At 45.5% G+C, this 19790-nt stretch overlaps 1 long non-coding RNA gene across 1 annotated transcript in view; it reads left to right on the top strand.

Moving 5' to 3' along the window:
• Positions 1–1002: 1002 nt before the first annotated feature.
• LOC311117754 overlaps positions 1003–19790 on the top strand; it is a 20740-nt gene continuing 1952 nt past the window's right edge. The window contains exons 1-2 of the long non-coding RNA XR_014611708.1: positions 1003–1110; positions 5495–5639. This is a non-coding gene — a long non-coding RNA (uncharacterized lncRNA). The remainder of the gene's footprint in view (positions 1111–5494; positions 5640–19790) is intronic.

The raw sequence follows: 19790 nt of genomic DNA, 5'->3' as shown, positions 1-19790 counted from the left end.
CCCCACAACCCCCCCACCATCAGTCTGGATACACCGTTATCTCACCCCCCCCCCCCTCTCACACACACACACACACACACACACACACACACACCGCCGCAGGGCTGAAACAGAAGACCCGGAGAGAGCCAAAGCCCCTCGGAACTCCCCAGGCTCATCAGAGGTTCCGCTGCGTTCTCTTATCGTTATTCTGAGACATTCCACGGCACGCCAGAGGCCTCTCCCTAATCCCTAACGGCATGGTAGTCATTATCAATACGATCCCCTAGCATTACCTCAGCCACATATTGTTGGTAAAGATTATTAGTTAAGAATAAACTGAACCTCCTGAAAGTCTTGAGTTTCATAGAGATTTATCAAGAGAAAATGTTATTCTTGGCTTTGTGGGACACACTTTGAACACATGGCTAGCTGAGAGATACACTGTGTCCTCAGAGCCTGAACACAGGAACATGGTTAATACCTGGGAGTAGGAAGTATCTTGGTTAATAACCATCAGGCTGACAGATAGACCTTGACTATTTTGGGAGAGAAAACACAGATCTGAAAAGATTACCTCATGTCATTATCAATTAGTCAGTTTTAATTGGGTGGCAGGTAGCTTAGTGGTTAAGAGCGTAGTGTCAGTAACCGAAATGTCACTGGTTCTAATCCCCGAGCTGACTAGGTGAAAAATCTTACATTTTAGTCATTTAGCAGACGCTCTTATCCAGAGCGACTTACAGGAGCAATTAGGGTTAAGTGCCTTGCTTAAGGGCACATCGACAGATTTTTCACCTAGTCTGCTCAGGGATTAGAACCAGCGACCTTTCGGTTACTGGCACACGCTCTTACCCACTACGCTACCTGCCGCCTCAACTACCTGAACTTCCTCCTTCTCTGCTTGATCTAGGCTTTGTGACAACGGCTGATGGAAAAAGGCCTTTAGAAATGCATGTGATGGATGGAAGCAGACCTTTGTAGTAAACGTCTGTGTTCTGTGTGTGTTTCTCTGTAGGTGCTGTGTTGCTGGTCAGTGTCCAAGGCATAGCAGTAAACCTGGACCCAGTCTTCAGTACATGGATCCTCCACCAGCCTCAGAAGAGGAGCACCAAACAACAGCAGGAACAGGTAGCTTTAAATAAACACACACACACCACGCACGCATGCACACACACATACATACAGACATACACACACACACGCACGCACACATACACACACACACACACACCACCCCGACCTCTCTCCCTCTCTCTACCTTTTGTAAGTCACCCTGTGTTCCATCCAGCCCCTGTATTTATCTGCCAGAGGTCATGGTTGTGATTCTGGACATTGAATGTTCTGTACCAGGAGCTAGCTACACTGGACAGGCAGGGAGGCTGGTTGGATATTACACAGGTTCAGCCCTATACATACATTCATCTGAATGTATCTTTGGAAAACTTTGAACATTTCTTTTTTCAGTAAGCTCATCTGGTTCATGCCTCCCACAGGGGGGAGAGAGAAGGAAGCACATGTTAGTGATTGACTCAGTGCCAGTGTGAAGGATAACTGTTCCTCCTGTCCGCAAGTCCGCCTGGCCTTGCTGCTATTCCAGTTTCAACTGTTCTGCCTGCGGCTACGAAACCCCTACCTGTCCCAGACCTGCTGTTTTCAACTCTAAATGATCGGCTATGAAAAGCCAACTGAGAGACCTGAGCCCTAGGACCATACGTCGGGACTACCGGCCGTGGTGACTCCTTGCTATCCCCAGTCCGCCTGGCCTTGCTGCTATTCCAGTTTAAACTGTTCTGCCTGCGGTTATGGAACCCCTACCTGTCCCAGACCTGCTGTTTTAAACTCTAATGATCGGCTATGAAAAGCCAACTGAGATTTATTCCTGATTATTATTTGACCATGCTTGTCACTTATGAACATTTTTGAACATCTTGGCATGGTTCTGTTATAATCTCCACCCGGCACAGCCAGAAGAGGACTGGCCACCCCTCATAGCCTGGTTCCTCTCTAGGTTTCTTCCTAGGTTTTGCCTTTCTAGGGAGTTTTTCCTAGCCACCGTGCTTCTACACCTGCATTACTAGCTGTTTGGGGTTTTAGGCTGGGTTTCTGTACAGCACTTCGAGATATTAGCTGATGTAAGAAGGGCTATATAAAATAAAATTGATTGATTGATTGATTGATCTAACCTTAGCTAGCTCACACACACACACACACACACACACACACACACACACACACACACACACACACACACACACACACACACACACACACACACACACACACTCCTGGCTGTCAGGGTTAGAGTGTGAAGGCTGAGCTGCAGGTTTAGCTGAGGCCTTCAGCTGAAGGACAGAGAAGAAGGATGAGCCTTAGTGTTTGGGGTCAGGAGGGAGGGAGAGAGACAGATAGGAATGTTCCCTGGAACATTCTAGAATACAAGAGTGTTTTAGACAGGAGTGTTTTAGACAGGAGTGTTGTAGACAGGAGTGTTGTAGACAGGAGTGTTGTAGACAGGAGTGTTGTAGACAGGAGTGTTGTAGACAGGAGTGTTGTAGACAGGAGTGTTGTAGACAGGAGTGTTGTAGACAGGAGTGTTGTAGACAGGAGTGTTGTAGACAGGAGTGTTGAAGACAGGAGTGTTGTAGACAGGAGTGTTGTAGACAGGAGTGTTGTAGACAGGAGTGTTGTAGACAGGAGTGTTGAAGACAGGAGTGTTGTAGACAGGAGTGTTGTAGACAGGAGTGTTGAAGACAGGAGTGTTGTAGACAGGAGTGTTGTAGACAGGAGTGTTGAAGACAGGAGTGTTGAAGACAGGAGTGTTGTAGACAGGAGTGTTGAAGACAGGAGTGTTGAAGACAGGAGTGTTGTAGACAGGAGTGTTGTAGACAGGAGTGTTGTAGACAGGAGTGTTGAAGACAGGAGTGTTGAAGACAGGAGTGTTGTAGACAGGAGTGTTGTAGACAGGAGTGTTGTAGACAGGAGTGTTTTAGACAGGAGTGTTGTAGACAGGAGTGTTGTAGACAGGAGTGTTGTAGACAGGAGTGTTGTAGACAGGAGTGTTGTAGACAGGAGTGTTGTATGTTGTTGTATGTTGTAGACAGGAGTGTTGTAGACAGGAGTGTTGTAGACAGGAGTGTTGAAGACAGGAGTGTTGAAGACAGGAGTGTTGTAGACAGGAGTGTTGTAGACAGGAGTGTTGTAGACAGGAGTGTTTTAGACAGGAATGTTGTAGACAGGAGTGTTGTAGACAGGAGTGTTGTAGACAGGAGTGTTGTAGACCTCTCTTTGTGTATTGCAGAAGTAGCTGACATGTCGTCACTCATCAGGAATGCCTGGTGGTAATATATTCAGGTACTTAGTTTCAGGAGCAATAGAAAACTTTGGACAAACACAGATTATTTGATATAGTGGAAAAGTAGAAGTTAATATTTACATGTCTCAAAAATATTTGTCAGTTTTCAGATCAAAGGATCTGAATGCGTGTGTGTGTGTGTGTTGTGTGTGTTTGTGTTTGTGTGGGCCCCTGGCCCCTGGCTCCTGACAGATGTCATACTGTAGCTAGCTGCTGCTGCAGTGTGCCAGTGGTGTTTCCAGACCCCCCCCCCACACACACACACAGGTCCAGGGCCGAGCAGAACGGCCGTGAGCTGCTGTCTGCCAGCTCTGTGTGAGGCCGCTCTACACAAACAGTCACCCGTCACTGACCCCTGGCCCCGAGCCTTCAGCCCCCACCTCAGCCCCTGTGTTGCTCTTGGACCCTGTTGGAGCCTCTTTCCCTGCAGCCTTGTAGCCAGCCCAGCATTGCTCTCTCCTCTCCTCCCCTCCCCCCTTCTCTCCCTCCCCTCCTCTCCCCTCTCCTCTCCACTCCACTCCTCTCCTATCCTCCCCTCCAGGCCTGGTTTTCCCTGCTCTTATGTTTCTCAGATTAACCTTCATCTTTTAATTATTGGAGCTGACTGAAGTTAATGTCCATGACAGGCAGTCATGTCCGGTTGTCTCTGAGAACCAGAGAGGACTTACACTGTATATACAGCAGTATGTGGCCACCCCTTCAATTGAGTGGAGTTGGCTTTTTCAGCCACACCCGTTGCTGACAGGTGTATAAAATTGAGCACACAGCCATGCAATCTCCATAGACAAACATTGGCAGTAGAATGGCCTTACTGATGAGCTCAGTGACTTTCAACGTGGCACTGTCATAGGATGCCACCTTTCCAACAAGTCAGTTCGTCAAATTTGTGCCCTGCTAGAGCTGCCCCGGTCAACTGTAAGTGATGTTATTGTGAAGTGGAAACGGCTAGGAGCAACAACGGCTCAGCCGCGAAGTGGTAGGCCACACAAGCTCACAGAACGGGACCGCTGAGTGCTGAAGTGCGTAGCGGGTAAAAATTGTCTGTCCTCGGTTGCAACACTCACTACCGAGTTCCAAACTGCCTCTGGAAGCAACGTCAACACAATAACTGTTTGTCGGGAGCTTCATGAAATGGGTTTCCATGGCCGAGCAGCCGCACACAAGCCTAAGATCACCATGCGCAATGCCAAGTGTCGGCTGGAGTGGTGTAAAGCTCGCCACCATTGGACTCTGGAGCAGTGGAAACGCGTTCTCTGGAGTGATGAATCATGCTTCACCATCTGGCAGTTCGACAGACAAATCTGAGTTTGGCGGATGCCAGGAGAACGCTACCTGCCCCAATGCATAGCACCAACTGTAAAGTTTGGTGGAGGAGGAATAGTGGTCTGGGGCTGTTTTTCATGGTCCGGGCTAGGCCCCTTAGTTCTAATGAAGGGAAATCTTAACGCTACAGCATACAGTGACATTCTGGACGATTCTGTGCTTCCAACTTTGTGGCAACAGTTTAGGGAAGGCCCTTTCCTGTTTCAGCATGACAATGCCCCTGTGCACAAAGCGAGGTCCATACAGAAATTGTTTGTCAAGATCGGTGTGGAAGAACTTGACTGGCCTGCACAGAGCTCTGACCTCAACCCCATCGAACACCTTTGGGATGAATTGGAACGCCGACTGCGAGCCAGGCCTAATCGCCCAACATCAGTGCCCGACCTCACCAATGCTGTTGTTGCTGAATGGAAGCAAGTCCCCGCAGCAATGTTCCAACATCTAGTGGAAAGCCTTCCCAGAAGAGTGGAGGCTGTTATAGCAGCAAAGGGGGGACCAATTCCATATTAATGCCCATGATTTTGGAATGAGATGTTGGACGAGCACGTGTCCATATACTTTTGGTCATGTAGTGTATTTTTTCTACACTCTCTGAGAAGCAGCCCTGTGTGACTCAGACTACATGGTTTACAGGTCAGGACTGATAGAGCAGCTGGAGAAATGTTGCTTTAGAAACATCTAACAAGCAGCTGTTACTGGATGGCATCATGCCAGAACACTCAAATCAATTAAATAAATACACTAATAATAATTGTGTCTTAGCTTGGTTCTAGTCAAGTCTCTGGTTTGCTGAGTCACGGTGTGATGTCACGGTGTGATGTCATTGTGTCATTGCAGGCTGTGGTGGCGGTTCCCATGGCGATGCCCATGTCCAAGCGGAGGGAGGACGAGGTGTCTGTGGGGAGTATGCCGTTTGCCAAGCAGCCGTCCAATCAGGCCTCAGACTACGCCAGCAGCCCCGTCAAGACCAAGACTGTCACAGGTAGGTGCACTCTGTCTCTTGTCTCTCTCTCTCGATCTTCATCTCAATCTCCATCTCTGTTACCTGAGGGGTTTCCCAGGTAGGTACACACACACACACACACACACACACACACAGTGCTGTGTCTCTGTCTCTGTCTCTGTCTCTGGGTCTCTCTGGGTCTCTGGGTCTCTGTCTCTCTGGGTCTCTGTCTCTCTGGGTCTCTGTCTCTCTGGGTCTCTGTCTCCCGGGGTCTCTGTCTCTCGGGGTCTCTGTCTCTCGGGGTCTCTGTCTCTCTGGATCTCTGTCTCTCGGGGTCTCTGTCTCTCTGGGTCTCTGTCTCTCTGGGTCTCTGTCTCTCTAGGTCTCTGTCTCTCGGGGTCTCTGTCTCTCTGGGTCTCTGTCTCTCTAGGTTTAGGCCCGCCACCTGAGTGATCCAGGGTTGTGGATGGTTTACCTCCACTGTGTTTTCCTCTGGTTGTTTTGCATGTTGCCATGTGTCTGTTGCTGTGTGTCTGTCTATACAGTATGTGGGCCCAGAAACTGCTTTACGCCAGTTTTCCACTTACTGGGACCCCCCTCACCGCAAACATTTGCCATTATTTCCTTGGATGACATGCCGGTGCAGAGAAACACAACACACTCCTCCCATTCCCTCCAGTTTTCCAGCCTTGTGCCTTGGGGTCTCTCAGCTGGAAACTCTGAGCTCTGGAAGAGAGGAAGGGATGATGGGAGGAGGGGAGGAGGGGAGGAGAGGACGGGAGGTGGGGAGGATGGATAGAGCCCCAGACAGGAATGGACTAAATCACATCAGGCCTGGTCCTGAACACACACAGTTGCCTGGGAGTATCTGTTCTGCAGCCTGTTTAAGAGCTGCCTGTGACACAACCCAGGGACTACACACTGTACTGTATTCAGGTTTTCATTTAATACTAACATTTCTAAACTGAATAGCCCACGCTCATGTTTTCACTATTGATATTTAATTGATGTGATTCAATGGAATAACTTGGCTGGCTCCAACAGACAACTGAGTGAGGACAGTGTTTCTGAGTATGGCAACGGGCTACATGCACAAGGGTCCGTATCCACAAAGTGTCTCAGAGTAGAAGTGCTGATCTAGGATCAGTGTGGCCTTTTAGATCATGATGATGATATTGGCAGATCCTAGACCACTGCTCCTACTGTGAGATGATTTGTGGATACAGGCCCTGTCCTACATACACCAGTCAGTCTTCTAAACCATCCTTAATCTCCATCTCAAACACCTGCAGTATTTATCTACAGTATTTATCTACAGTATTTAGGTTTCTACAGTATTTACCTACAGTATTCAGGTTTCTACAGTATTTACCTACAGTATTTAGGTTTCTACAGTATTTACCTACAATATTTACCTACAGTATTTACAGTTGAAGTCGGAAGTTTGCATACAACTTAGCCAAATACATTTAAACTCAGATTTTCACAATTCCTGACATTTAATCCTAGTAAAAATTCCTGTTTTAGGTCAGTTAGGATCACCACTTTATTTTAAGAATGTGAAATGTCAGAATAATAGTAGAGAGTGATTTATTTCAGCTTTTATTTCTTTCATCACATTCCCAGTGGGTCAGAAGTTTACATACACTCAATTAGTATTTGGTAGCATTGCCTTTAAATTGTTTAACTTGGGTCAAACGTTTCGGGTAGCCTTCCACAAGCTTCCCACAATAAGTTGGGTGAATTTTGGCCCATTCCTCCTGACAGAGCTGGTGTAACTGAGTTAGGTTTGCAGGCCTCCTTGCTCGCACACGCTTTTTCAGTTCTGCCCACACATTTTCTATAGAATTGAGGTCAGGGCTTTGTGATGGCCACTCCAATACCTTGACTTTGTTGTCCTTAAGCCATTTTGCCACAACTTTGGAAGGATGCTTGGGGTCATTGTCCATTTGGAAGACCCATTTGCGACCAAGCTTTAACTTCCTGACTGATGTCTTGAGATGTTGCTTCAATATATCCACATCATTTTCCTTCCTCATGATGCCATCTATTTTGTGAAGTGCACCAGTCCCTCCTGCAGCAAAGCACCCCCACAGCATGATGCTGCCACCCCTGTTCTTCACGGTTGGGATGGTGTTCTTCAGCTTGCAAGCAACCCCCTTTTTTCTCCAAACATAACGATGGTCATTATGGCCAAACAGTTCTATTTTTGTTTCATCAGACCAGAGGACATTTCTCCAAAAAGTACAATCTTTGTCCCCATGTGCAGTTGCAAACCGTAGTCTGGCTTTTTTATGGCGGTTTTGGACCAGTGGCTTCTTCCTTGCTGAGCGGCCTTTCAGGTTATGTCGATATAGGACTCGTTTTACTGTGGATATAGATACATTTGTACCGGTTTCCTCCAGCATCTTCACAAAGACCAAAGTACGTTCATCTCTAGGAGACAGAACGCGTCTCCTTCCTGAGCGGTATGACGGCTGTGCGGTCCCATGGTGTTTATACTTGCATACTATTGTTTGTACAGATGAATGTGGTACCTTCAGGCATTTGGAAATTGCACCCAAGGATGAACCAGATTTGTGGAGGTCTACAATTGTTTTTCTGAGGTCTTGGCTGATTTCTTTAGATTTTCCCATGATGTCAAGCAAAGAGGCACTGAGTTTGAAGGTAGGCCTTGAAACACCTCCAATTGACTCAAATTATGTCTATTAGCCTATCAGAAGCTTCTAATGCCATGACATCATTTTCTGGGATTTTCCAAGCTGTTTAAAGGCACCGTCAACTTAGTGTATGTAAACTTCTGACCCACTGGAATTGTGATACAGTGAATTATAAGTGAAATAATCTGTCTGTAAACAATTGTTGGAAAGATTACTTGTGTCATGCACAAAATAGATGTCCTAACTGACTTGCCAAAAATATAGTTTGTTAACAAGACATTTGTGGAGTGGTTGAAAAACAAGTTTTAATGACTCCAACCTAAGTGTATGTAAACTTCCGACTTCAACTATACCTACAGTATTTACCTACAGTATTTAGGTTTCTACAGTATTTACCTACAGTATTAAGGTTTCTACAGTATTTACCTACAGTATTTAGGTTTCTACAGTATTTACCTACAGTATTTAGGTTTCTACAGTATTTACCTACAGTATTAAGGTTTCTACAGTATTTCCCTACAGTATTTAGGTTTCTACAGTATTTACCTACAGTATTTAGGTTTCTACAGTATTTACCTACAGTATTTAGGTTTCTACAGTATTTACCTAGAGTATTTACCTACAGTATTTAGGTTTCTACAGTGTTTACCTACAGTATTTAGGTTTCTACAGTATTTACCTACAGTATTTAGGTTTCTACAGTATTTACCTACAGTATTTAGGTTTCTACAGTGTTTATGTTTCTACAGTATTTATCTACAGTATTCAGGTTTCTACAGTATTTACCTACAGTATTTAGGTTTCTACAGTGTTTATGTTTCTACAGTATTTACCTACAGTATTTAGGTTTCTACAGTGTTTATGTTTCTACAGTATTTACCTACAGTATTTAGGTTTCTACAGTGTTTATGTTTCTACAGTATTTACCTACAGTATTTAGGTTTCTACAGTGTTTATGTTTCTACAGTGTTTACCTACGGTATTTAGACTTCAGCTCCTCTAAGACGCTTTACGGTTGAACAAAGGCTCTGCCAAAAGATTGCAACACGCAGCATTCATTGGAAATAAGCATGTGTTTTTTTATTCATTGAGTGCCTTAGAAATGTCTTCCCACCAGGAGATTAGATGGGCCCTGCTCTCCTCTCAGTGAAGTCATTTTCTCACTGTAAATACTAGCATGTGTATTTCCCAGTTGAGTGTTTTGATAGGAAAATGCTCCTATGACATGTTCTAGCACTAAACAGTCCATTAGGGATCTTTCTTAGCTCTTTAAATAGGCTGAAAGCACAGCAGTGAGAAGGTCAGGCAGCGTTTTAATGCAATCTCAGCTAATGTCTTTCCCATTTCGCACTGTCTTTGCTTACTCACATCTACTACAGTATATTCCCTCATTAAAGGGAGGTTGGTATACAGTCGGTAAACAGTCAGTAAACAGGTTGTAGCCAGTCGGTAAACAGTCGGTTAACAGTCAGCCGGGCTCCCAGTGTATACAAACCTCTCTAACAGGCTGCAGTGTGTCAGTAGCACTCACTCAGAACTCCACCTTAGGTCCTGCCAGTTGTCTGTCTGTCCATCAGATTTTTTGTCTTTGGGTCTGACTAAATGTAAACTAGTTTCACAATACACTGCTCATTGAAGAAGAACAAGCTTTGTTGTTCAGTTTAGAAGATGAAGTGGACAGCCATTTGTGTTTGTGTTTGTGTTTGTGTTTGTGTGATACATCCCAAGTGATGTTCCTAGATATGTTTATTTATGATATTTCCTTTCTTTGTATTACCATGCACAGTATAGTACATGATGAGAACGATATGATCGCTTGGTTTTCAGTTTGGTCCATTCCAAATATGTGACCAACCACCTCGATTCAGTCTTACGTAGCAACATTTTAATATATATATATATATTTTTTTTTACATGAGATAAAAGTAGATACTCAGAGCTACAACATGGTATACCATACACTGCAGTTGAGGAACAATGGGAAAGTAATTCTGCTTTGAAAGTTGACCAACTTGTAACCCCACTGTTTTGGTGCACCTACTGGAGAGCTCTTTGTCTACACCCATTCAGCATCGTTCACACCCTTCTAAGCCTTAGCCCCACCCATCTATTTAAGGATTCACATGTGAGGCCATGTGCTAAACAGAGTGAGTAAGTTAGTGTAGTAAACAACCAAAGATTTCAAGACTAAAAGTGGTGAAAGTAGTAGCCTACAATAAGGAAAAACTTCAGGAAAAAATACACTTTATCTAGTCCTTGGCCTATATCCTAATCTGACTTTGGTGCAGGTCATGTTGTTCATCACATTACCGTCTCTGGTAAACACACACTATATCAAATAAAATCAAAGTTTATTTGTCACATGCACAGTATACAGAATGTGTAAACGGTACAGTGAAATGGTTACTTGCATAGTAGCAATATCAAAACCAGAAAGTGTCCAGATAAACATATTTTAGAATGATTAGATAATGCTTACCCAGACAGTCTGTACAGCCTGTTTGGCCCGCGTTGTGTCAAGTCACTCCGGTTCAAACTGACCGTGTGCATCACAGTAGTCCATCACAGCTTTTTCCCACTGATCTTTGTCGATAGCACCTTCTAAACTCAGGGCAGCAATGTTGTTAAGAGCAGTAGCAACACTTTTGCAGTTCTGGCTCCCAGGTGTCTTTTATACAGGTAACGAGCTGAGATTAGGAGCACACTCTTAAAGGGAGTGCTCCTAATCTCAGCTTGTTACCTGTGTAAAAGACACCTGTCCACAGAAGCAATCAATCAATCAGATTCCAAACTCTCCACCAGTGGTCTAAGGCACTGCATCGCAGTGCTAACTGTGCCACTAGAGATCCTGGTTCGAATCCAGGCTCTGTCGCAGCCGGCCGCGACCGGGAGACTCATGGGCGGCGCACAATTGGCCCAACGTCGTCCAGGGTAGGGGAGGGAATGGCCGGCAGGGATGTAGCTCAGTTGATAGAGCATGGCGTTTGCAACGCCAGGGTTATGGGTTCGATTCCCACGGGGGGCCAGTATAAAAAAAAATATGTATTCACTAACTGTAAGTCGCTCTGGATAAGAGCGTCTGCTAAATGACTAAAATGTCAAATGTAAAATGATGGTTGTGAGGTCACCAACCAAGAATTCACAAAATGGGACAAACACACTATTGAGACTGCATGCAGAATTCTGCCAAAATATACTTTGTGTACAACACCAAACCCCAAACAACGCATGCAGAGCAGAATTAGGACTATACCCGCTAATGATCAAAATCCAGAAAAGAGCTGTTAAATTCTACAACCACCTAAAAGGAAGCGATGCCCACACATTCCATCACAAAGCCATCACCTACAGAGAGATGAACCTACAGAAGAGTCCCCTAAGCAAGCTGGTTCTGGGGCTCTGTTCACAAACACAGACAGACCCCACAGAGCCCCAGGACAACAACACATTTAGACCACATAAAAATCTACCAAAAAACAGTTTTAGTTTTTTGCTATCTGGCCCTAAACAGAGAGTACACATAGGCATACCTGGCTCTCAAGAGAAGACAGGCTATGTGCACACTGCTCACAACATGAGGTGGAAACTGAGCTGCTCCTAACCTCCTGCCAAATGTATGACCATATTAGAGACACATATTTCCCTCATATTACACAGACCCACAAATAATTGTTAAACACATCAAACATTGATAAACTCCCATATATATCTGTTAGGTGAAATACCACAGTGTGCAATCATGTTGCCATGAGAAAAGGGCAACCAGTGAAGAACAAACCCCATTGTAAATACAACCCATATTTATCTGCTTATTTATCTTCCCCCACTATTCATACTACAACTATTTGCACATTGATAAAACACTGTACATAGCTGATAATATGTATCTTTTTGTGGGCAATATTTACTGTCAATATCGGTTGATGTTGTTACATTTGTTTCTTCTCACTTTTCTTTGTTTATTTCATTTGCTTTGGCAATGTAAACATTTACATTTACGTCATTTAGCAGACGCTCTTATCCAGAGCGACTTACAAAGAGGTGCATTCACCCTATAGCCAGTGGGATAACCACTTTACAATATCTTATTTTTTTTGTTTATTATTTTATTTTATTTTATTTTATTTTTTTAGGGGGGGGGGGGGGGGGTTTCAAATGTCTCCGGAAGGTGGTGAGTGACTCCGCTGTCCTGGCGTCGTGAGGGAGCTTGTTCCACCATTGGGGTGCCAGAGCAGCGAACAGCTTTGACTGGGCTGAGCGGGAACTATGCTTCCGCAGAGGAAGGGGAGCCAGCAGGCCAGAGGTGGATGAACGCAATGCCCTCGTTTGGGTGTAGGGACTGATCAGAACCTGAAGGTACAGAGGTGCCGATCCCCTCACAGCTCCATAGGCAAGCACCATGGTCTTGTAACAGATGCAAGCTTCAACTGGAAGCCAGTGGAGTGTGCGGAGGAGCGGGGTGACGTGAGAGAACTTGGGAAGGTTGAACACCATGCCAATAAAGCCCTTTGAATTGGAGGGAGGAGAGGAGAGGAGAGGAGAGAGAGAGAGAGAGAGAGAGAGAGAGAGAGAGAGGGAGAGAGACTGGATCTGAGATGAACAGTATGGTGAAACTGAAGGATCTGAGCTAAGGTTTCTGATCTGTTGACTGGTCTACACAGGGTTGCGTCCCAAATGTCACCCTAATCCCTATGTAGTGTACTACTTTTGACCGGCACCATATGGGGGCAGTATACTATAAAGGGCATAGGGTGCCATTTAGGACGCACCCGGGAATTCTGACTTTATCCCTTCATAATGACAGGCTTATTAGTTTATCATGTTTGTCTTGGTGTTTATGCTATGGTGGATAGTTGTTGGACAGAACTGTGGTCTGAAATGTGGTCTGTTAGTTGATTTGAGTCCCGTTTCATCTCTAGCCACTTAGTGGGTCTCTGATGGGTCCTGTTCTGTCTGGATTAATCTGTAATAATGACATGTTTATCCTGCCATGATCCATGGTTGCGTTTTAGATGGCACCCTATTCCCTATGTAGTGCACTGCTTTTGACCAGGACCCATAGGGAATAGGGTACCATTTGGGAGCCCTCATGTGTTCACTCTGCAATATGATCCATGTGTTTAGTTTGGAGGGAATCAATAGCCCATGATGATGGTGAAGGAGACGTGATTATATACACTATTAATATTTATATTATTATTATTATTATTATATTTGATCTGAGATGAGGAATGGTCCCTCTGATGGCTCAAAATCTCATAATCTCTGACAGCGGAAGTTTCTGTGAAATTGATATATTTGCTTTGAAAATGAATTGCATTGGTGTAAAAACTGAATCTAAATGGTTTGACTTGGTTTCCTTTCTGGACTGGGTACAGAGCAGAGTTACTTTCTGGACTGGGTACAGAGCAGAGTTACTTTCTGGACTGGGTACAGAGCAGTGTTACTTTCTGGACTGGGTACAGAGCAGAGTTACTTTCTGGACTGGGTACAGAACAGAGTTACTTTCTGGACAGGGTACAGAGCAGAGTTACTTTCTGGACTGGGTACAGAGCAGAGTTACTTTCTGGACTGGGTACAGAGCAGAGTTACTTTCTGGACTGGGTACAGAGCAGAGTTACTTTCTGGACTGGGTACAGAGCAGAGTTACTTTCTGGACTGGGTACAGAGCAGAGTTACTTTCTGGACTGGGTACAGAGCAGAGTTACTTTCTGGACTGGGTACAGAGCAGAGTTACTTTCTGGACTGGGTACAGAGCAGAGTTTCTTTCTGGACCGGGTACAGAGCAGAGTAAATGTTTTGTTCTAAATTTTTAATTTGGCATTTCACTCAGAAGCTTCTAATGTGTTTGTTTTAATGTAACTCCATATAAACGCGTGGTCCAGATATATGACATATGACGAGGTTGGTTTTCATTCTGAGGTGATTTGAGGTTATTTCCCCTGGGTTTAGCTGTAATCATGTAGAAGTCTTATTTTTCAGAGTTGGTCGTAGTATGTTTAGAGAGAGAGAGCAGGGAGATTGCCAGGTCTGTTTGCCAGTTAGAGTCAATACCTATGCCTGACCTGCCAGCCGCACGGACGCATTGGAAATAAACAGAGAGGACAGATCTGACTGCTTTTATCTGATGGTTGTGAGGATACCGACTGAGGGAAGTTGTTTGGTTGGACCAATCTCTTTATTGGCTAGGAGAAAGCCTACTATGATACCTGGGCTGTGTTTTGTTTTGCTTTACCTGATCACATGCTTTCCCAGGGTATTGAATAATAATGTTCTCATTGATGTTCTGATTATTTCTTTTTATTCCTGGGAGGTATTGGTTTCGGTCTTAAGGATCACCTCTGAGAGTTTACTGAAGCATACATTAGCCTCATAATGGAAAAAATGATTTTCAAATGTTTTAGTGCGTAGTTCAAAGATCCCTCAAAACAACTGTAATGTTAAGGCTGTCTCCACTTTCAATTTACCATTTCAATCCATGCCTGGTACTTTATGATGTAGAGAGAGAGAGTATGTTGTTTTGTTACACACAGACCCATAGCCACAGTTCTATGGTAATCAGGAGGGACTGAGCGTGGGCTCTGCCAGGGGCCTGGGGATGTGGAGGTCAACTCACACAGACACACACATCTATTTCATTTCCCCAGTAGTAGCTGAAGGCTGGATGATATCATAGGGTAGTGAAGCCTTGCTCCGATCCTCTTCACCACTGGCTGGACTGAGACCAGTGAGACCAGTTAAACATTAACAGTAAGTTGGTTTTATTCTGTTTTTAGTACATGTGACTAAAGGTGTCCACATGCTTCCCAGCCACTTTGTGAAGTTTTTATTCGTTTTGGACTTCGGTGAGGGTTATTCCGGCTGTTCGGGCACACTAGACTTTAATCTGGAGGCAAGCCGAGGTTCGGAACCGAAGTCTACACCCCTTCGTCGGTGATTGGCCAACCGTAGGGTTTCTTCAATAAAGCTTTGTTGCCATTCATCATTTTCAGTGAAAAATACTGCACCAAACATCTTAGTCACGCAATTTTACATCTAATTAAGATCTCCTCTGCAAAACCATCAAAATGAATGACAGATTTAATGAGTTATCTTAGATTCATTCTGACTGTTTTGAGGAAGTGTCTACTGGCTACGGCATCTCAACATGGACAAACAGTACTATTGGCAGTTATTTTAAGGGAGTATGGGAGCACACTGGTTCGGTTCTGCTAGCCCAGTTCTGCTAGCCCAGTTCAGCTAGCCCAGTTCTGCTAGCCCAGTTTAGCTAGCCCAGTTCTGCTAGCCCAGTTCAGCTAGACCAGTTCTGCTAGCCCAGTTCAGCTAGCCCAGTTTAGCTAGCCCAGTTCAGCTAGCCCAGTTCTGCTAGCCCAGTTCTGCTAGCCCAGTTCAGCTAGGCGCCAGCCCAATTGAACCATGCTGACGCCTTAAGAAGCGACTAAGATCACAATTTATAGCACAACAGTGTTTAATAGGTTCCTCTATGTGGCTCTGTGATGTGGGGCTTATGTCATGACTTCTGTGACTGTTAGAGAGGATAGGTAAACTGTAGATATTGTCCTATTTTGCTGTAAGAAGAAGACCAAAGGTTGCTATTGCATAAACAGCACATTATAGATCAAGGTTATTCAAATCTGACCCTACGTGGTCCGGACTACTGCTGGTTTTCTGTTCTACTTGATAATTAATTGCACCCACCTGGTGTCCCAGGTCTAAACCAGTCCCTGATTAGAGAGGAAGAATGAAAAAAAAAGCAGTGGAACTGGCTTCAAGGTCCAGATTAGAATTTGGAGATTATAGACCACTTTATCCTGACCCAGGTCAGCTCCGGGGAATGTTAGTGTTGTTCCTCAGAAACCCCGTCATAGAAGTATTCATGTTTGTAGTTCTGTCAGCCTGCCATTACTCTTTACTAGAACTGATTATAGATTGATGACTTTGAAAACAACTTGTTTTGCCTCGGTCTCAGTCAGTTTGGTGACCATGTGGCCACGCCCCTTCAATTACCCCACTAATTGGATCCCATAAAGCTAACCACTAAACTAGCCCTAAGTATTTTCTTTATTGTCCTAATGAGAGCAATCAGGAATGGTTGGGATTGCAGGCCTCCAGAGCTTCTTATTGTTACAGGCCGCGTCCCAAATGGCACCCTATTCCCTTTAGAGTGCACTGCTTCTGACAGCTCTGGTAGTGCACTAGGAAATAGAGTGGCATTTGGGATGATGCCACAGAGTGTCTACTCCAGTGATGACCTCACCGGCTTCCTCCGAGATCCTAAAATTAGCTGCTGGCGCTGGGAGGATGCAAGGATAGAGAATCATGCGCAATTTTAGCTAAGAAACATATACTCTGATCTGGCGCCGTTAGGAAGGTCAACTGGGAGGGAATATTAGCTTTGTTCCTGTTTCTGTCTGTTTGCTGTTGAACTGATGGGATCTGGTGGGATTTAGGATGTGTGTGTTTACTGTGAACCATGGCCCAGAGTAGGGATATGGAGACGGTGACACTGTTCATGTTAGAGTGCTTTCAGAAGACAACAGAGTCTTGTGGCGGTCACGGTTTGGGACTCAGACAGAACCAGCGCTGCTATTCCCTGTATGACCAGAACCCACTGCATCAGACGAGGGAGGGAGAGAGATGTAACGTCACACTGATGATGCGGTATGAGATGAGAGAGAGGCAGAGAGAAGCAGACCGGCTCTGGTAGTTTGATGGAAGTCAGGCAGTTTTTATTGGCTGCTTTGTTCTAGTACGAGGGATAATGTTTTCACTGTAGAGTTATTTATGTAGTTTAAATTTTTCTCACAAAGTCAATCATTTATCAAGGTAATGATGGTGGATGGAGAAAGAAAACCGTAAACGGTAGGGAGGAATAATGAGATAGTTTGGCCTCCGATGAAGAGGGTTATGGGTAGAGAGGTCTGCAGTCTGAGGGGAGAGAGAGAGAGGGTTATGGGTAGAGAGGTCTGCAGTCTGAGGGAGAGAGAGAGGGTTATGGGTAGAGAGGTCTGCAGTCTGAGGGGAGAGAGAGAGGGTTATGGGTAGAGAGGTCTGCAGTCTGAGGGGAGAGAGAGAGAGGGTTATGGGTAGAGAGGTCTGCAGTCTGAGGGAGAGAGAGAGGGTTATGGGTAGAGAGGTCTGCAGTCTGAGGGGAGAGAGAGAGGGTTATGGGTAGAGAGGTCTGCAGTCTGAGGGGAGAGAGAGAGGGTTATGGGTAGAGAGGTCTGCAGTCTGAGGGGAGAGAGAGAGGGTTATGGGTAGAGAGGTCGGCAGTCTGAGGGGAGAGAGAGAGGGTTATGGGTAGAGAGGTCTGCAGTCTGAGGGGAGAGAGAGAGAGGGTTATGGGTAGAGAGGTATGCAGTCTGAGGGGAATGGGTAGAGAGGTCTGCAGTCTGAGGGGAGAGAGAGAGGTTTATGGGTAGACAGGAGAGGTCTGCAGTCTGAGGGGAGAGAGAGAGGAGAGGTCTGCAGTCTGAGAAGAGAGGGTTATGGGTAGAGAGGTCTGCAGTCTGAGGGGAGAGAGAGAGGGTTATGGGTAGAGAGGTCGGCAGTCTGAGGGGAGAGAGAGAGGGTTATGGGTAGAGAGGTCTGCAGTCTGAGGGGAGAGAGAGAGAGGGTTATGGGTAGAGAGGTATGCAGTCTGAGGGGAATGGGTAGAGAGGTCTGCAGTCTGAGGGGAGAGAGAGAGGTTTATGGGTAGACAGGAGAGGTCTGCAGTCTGAGGGGAGAGAGAGAGGAGAGGTCTGCAGTCTGAGAAGAGAGGGTTATGGGTAGAGAGGTCTGCAGTCTGAGGGGAGAGAGAGAGGGTTATGGGTAGAGAGGTCTGCAGTCTGAGGGGAGAGAGAGAGGGTTATGGGTAGAGAGGTCGGCAGTCTGAGGGGAGAGAGAGAGGGTTATGGGTAGAGAGGTCTGCAGTCTGAGGGGAGAGAGAGAGAGGGTTATGGGTAGAGAGGTATGCAGTCTGAGGGGAATGGGTAGAGAGGTCTGCAGTCTGAGGGGAGAGAGAGAGGTTTATGGGTAGACAGGAGAGGTCTGCAGTCTGAGGGGAGAGAGAGAGGAGAGGTCTGCAGTCTGAGAAGAGAGGGTTATGGGTAGAGAGGTCTGCAGTCTGAGGGGAGAGGGTTATGGGTAGAGAGGAGACAGGGTTATGGGTAGAGAGGTCTGCAGTCTGAGGGGAGAGAGAGATGGGAGGTCTGCAGTCTGAGAAGAGAGGGTTATGGGTAGAGAGGAGACAGGGTTATGGGTAGAGAGGTCTGCAGTCTGAGGGGAGAGAGAGATGGGAGGTCTGCAGTCTGAGAAGAGAGGGTTATGGGTAGAGAGGAGACAGGGTTATGGGTAGAGAGGTCTGCAGTCTGAGGGGAGAGAGAGATGGGAGGTCTGCAGTCTGAGAAGAGAGGGTTATGGGTAGAGAGGAGACAGGGTTATGGGTAGAGAGGTCTGCAGTCTGAGGGGAGAGGGTTATGGGTAGAGAGGAGAGGTCTGCAGTCTGAGAAGAGAGGGTTATGGGTAGAGAGGTCTGCAGTCTGAGGGGAGAGAGAGATGGTTATGGGTAGACATGAGAGGTCTGCAGTCTGAGAGGGGAGAGAGAGCGGGTTAAAGGGAGATTAGGGTATTTCTGTCCAGAAGAGCCTTGATGAGCCCCAGGTCCAGGCCAGTCAGCCATGTTATCCAGCCATGTTATCCAGTCATGTTATCCAGTCATGTTATCCATCCATGTTATCCAGTCATGTTATCCATCCATGTTATCCATCCATGTTATCCAGCCATGTTATCCAGTCATGTTATCCAGCCATGTTATCCAGCCATGTTATCCATCCATGTTACCCATCCATGTTATCCAGTCATGTTATCCAGCCATGTTATCCAGTCATGTTATCAGCCATGTTATCCATCCATGTTATCCAGTCATGTTATCCAGTCATGTTATCCATCCATGTTATCCAGCCATGTTATCCAGCCATGTTATCCAGTCATGTTATCCAGCCATGTTATCCAGCCATGTTATCCAGTCATGTTATCCAGCCATGTTATCCATCTATGTTATCCAGTCATGTTATCCATCCATGTTATCCAGCCATGTTATCCAGCCATGTTATCCAGCCATGTTATCCATCCATGTTATCCATCCATGTTATCCAGTCATGTTATCCAGCCATGTTATCCAGCCATGTTATCCATCCATGTTATCCATCCATGTTATCCAGTCATGTTATCCAGCCATGTTATCCAGTCATGTTATCCAGTCATGTTATCCAGCCATGTTATCCAGCCATGTTATCCAGTGTATTTTAGGTAGAGAAGCTGTCCTTCAGTATTACTTGCTCTACTTTTCTTTTTTTAACTCCACTCTGGTGTCGTTGGGAGATATTGTCACGTTGGAGACTGACGCTGAGTGGCACATTTTATGTTAGAGTCATTTAGCCGACACTCTTATCCAGAGCAATTTACAGGAGCAATTAGGGTTAAGTGCCTTGCTCAAGGGCACATCGACATATTTTTCACTTAGTCAGCTCAGGGATTCGAACCAGCG

Source organism: Coregonus lavaretus (genome assembly GCF_964263955.1).
Source record: "Coregonus lavaretus genome assembly, contig: HAP1_SCAFFOLD_2305, whole genome shotgun sequence".
In the NCBI taxonomy this organism is placed as follows: domain Eukaryota; kingdom Metazoa; phylum Chordata; class Actinopteri; order Salmoniformes; family Salmonidae; genus Coregonus; species Coregonus lavaretus.
This window is presented reverse-complemented; position numbering and strand designations above follow the sequence as displayed.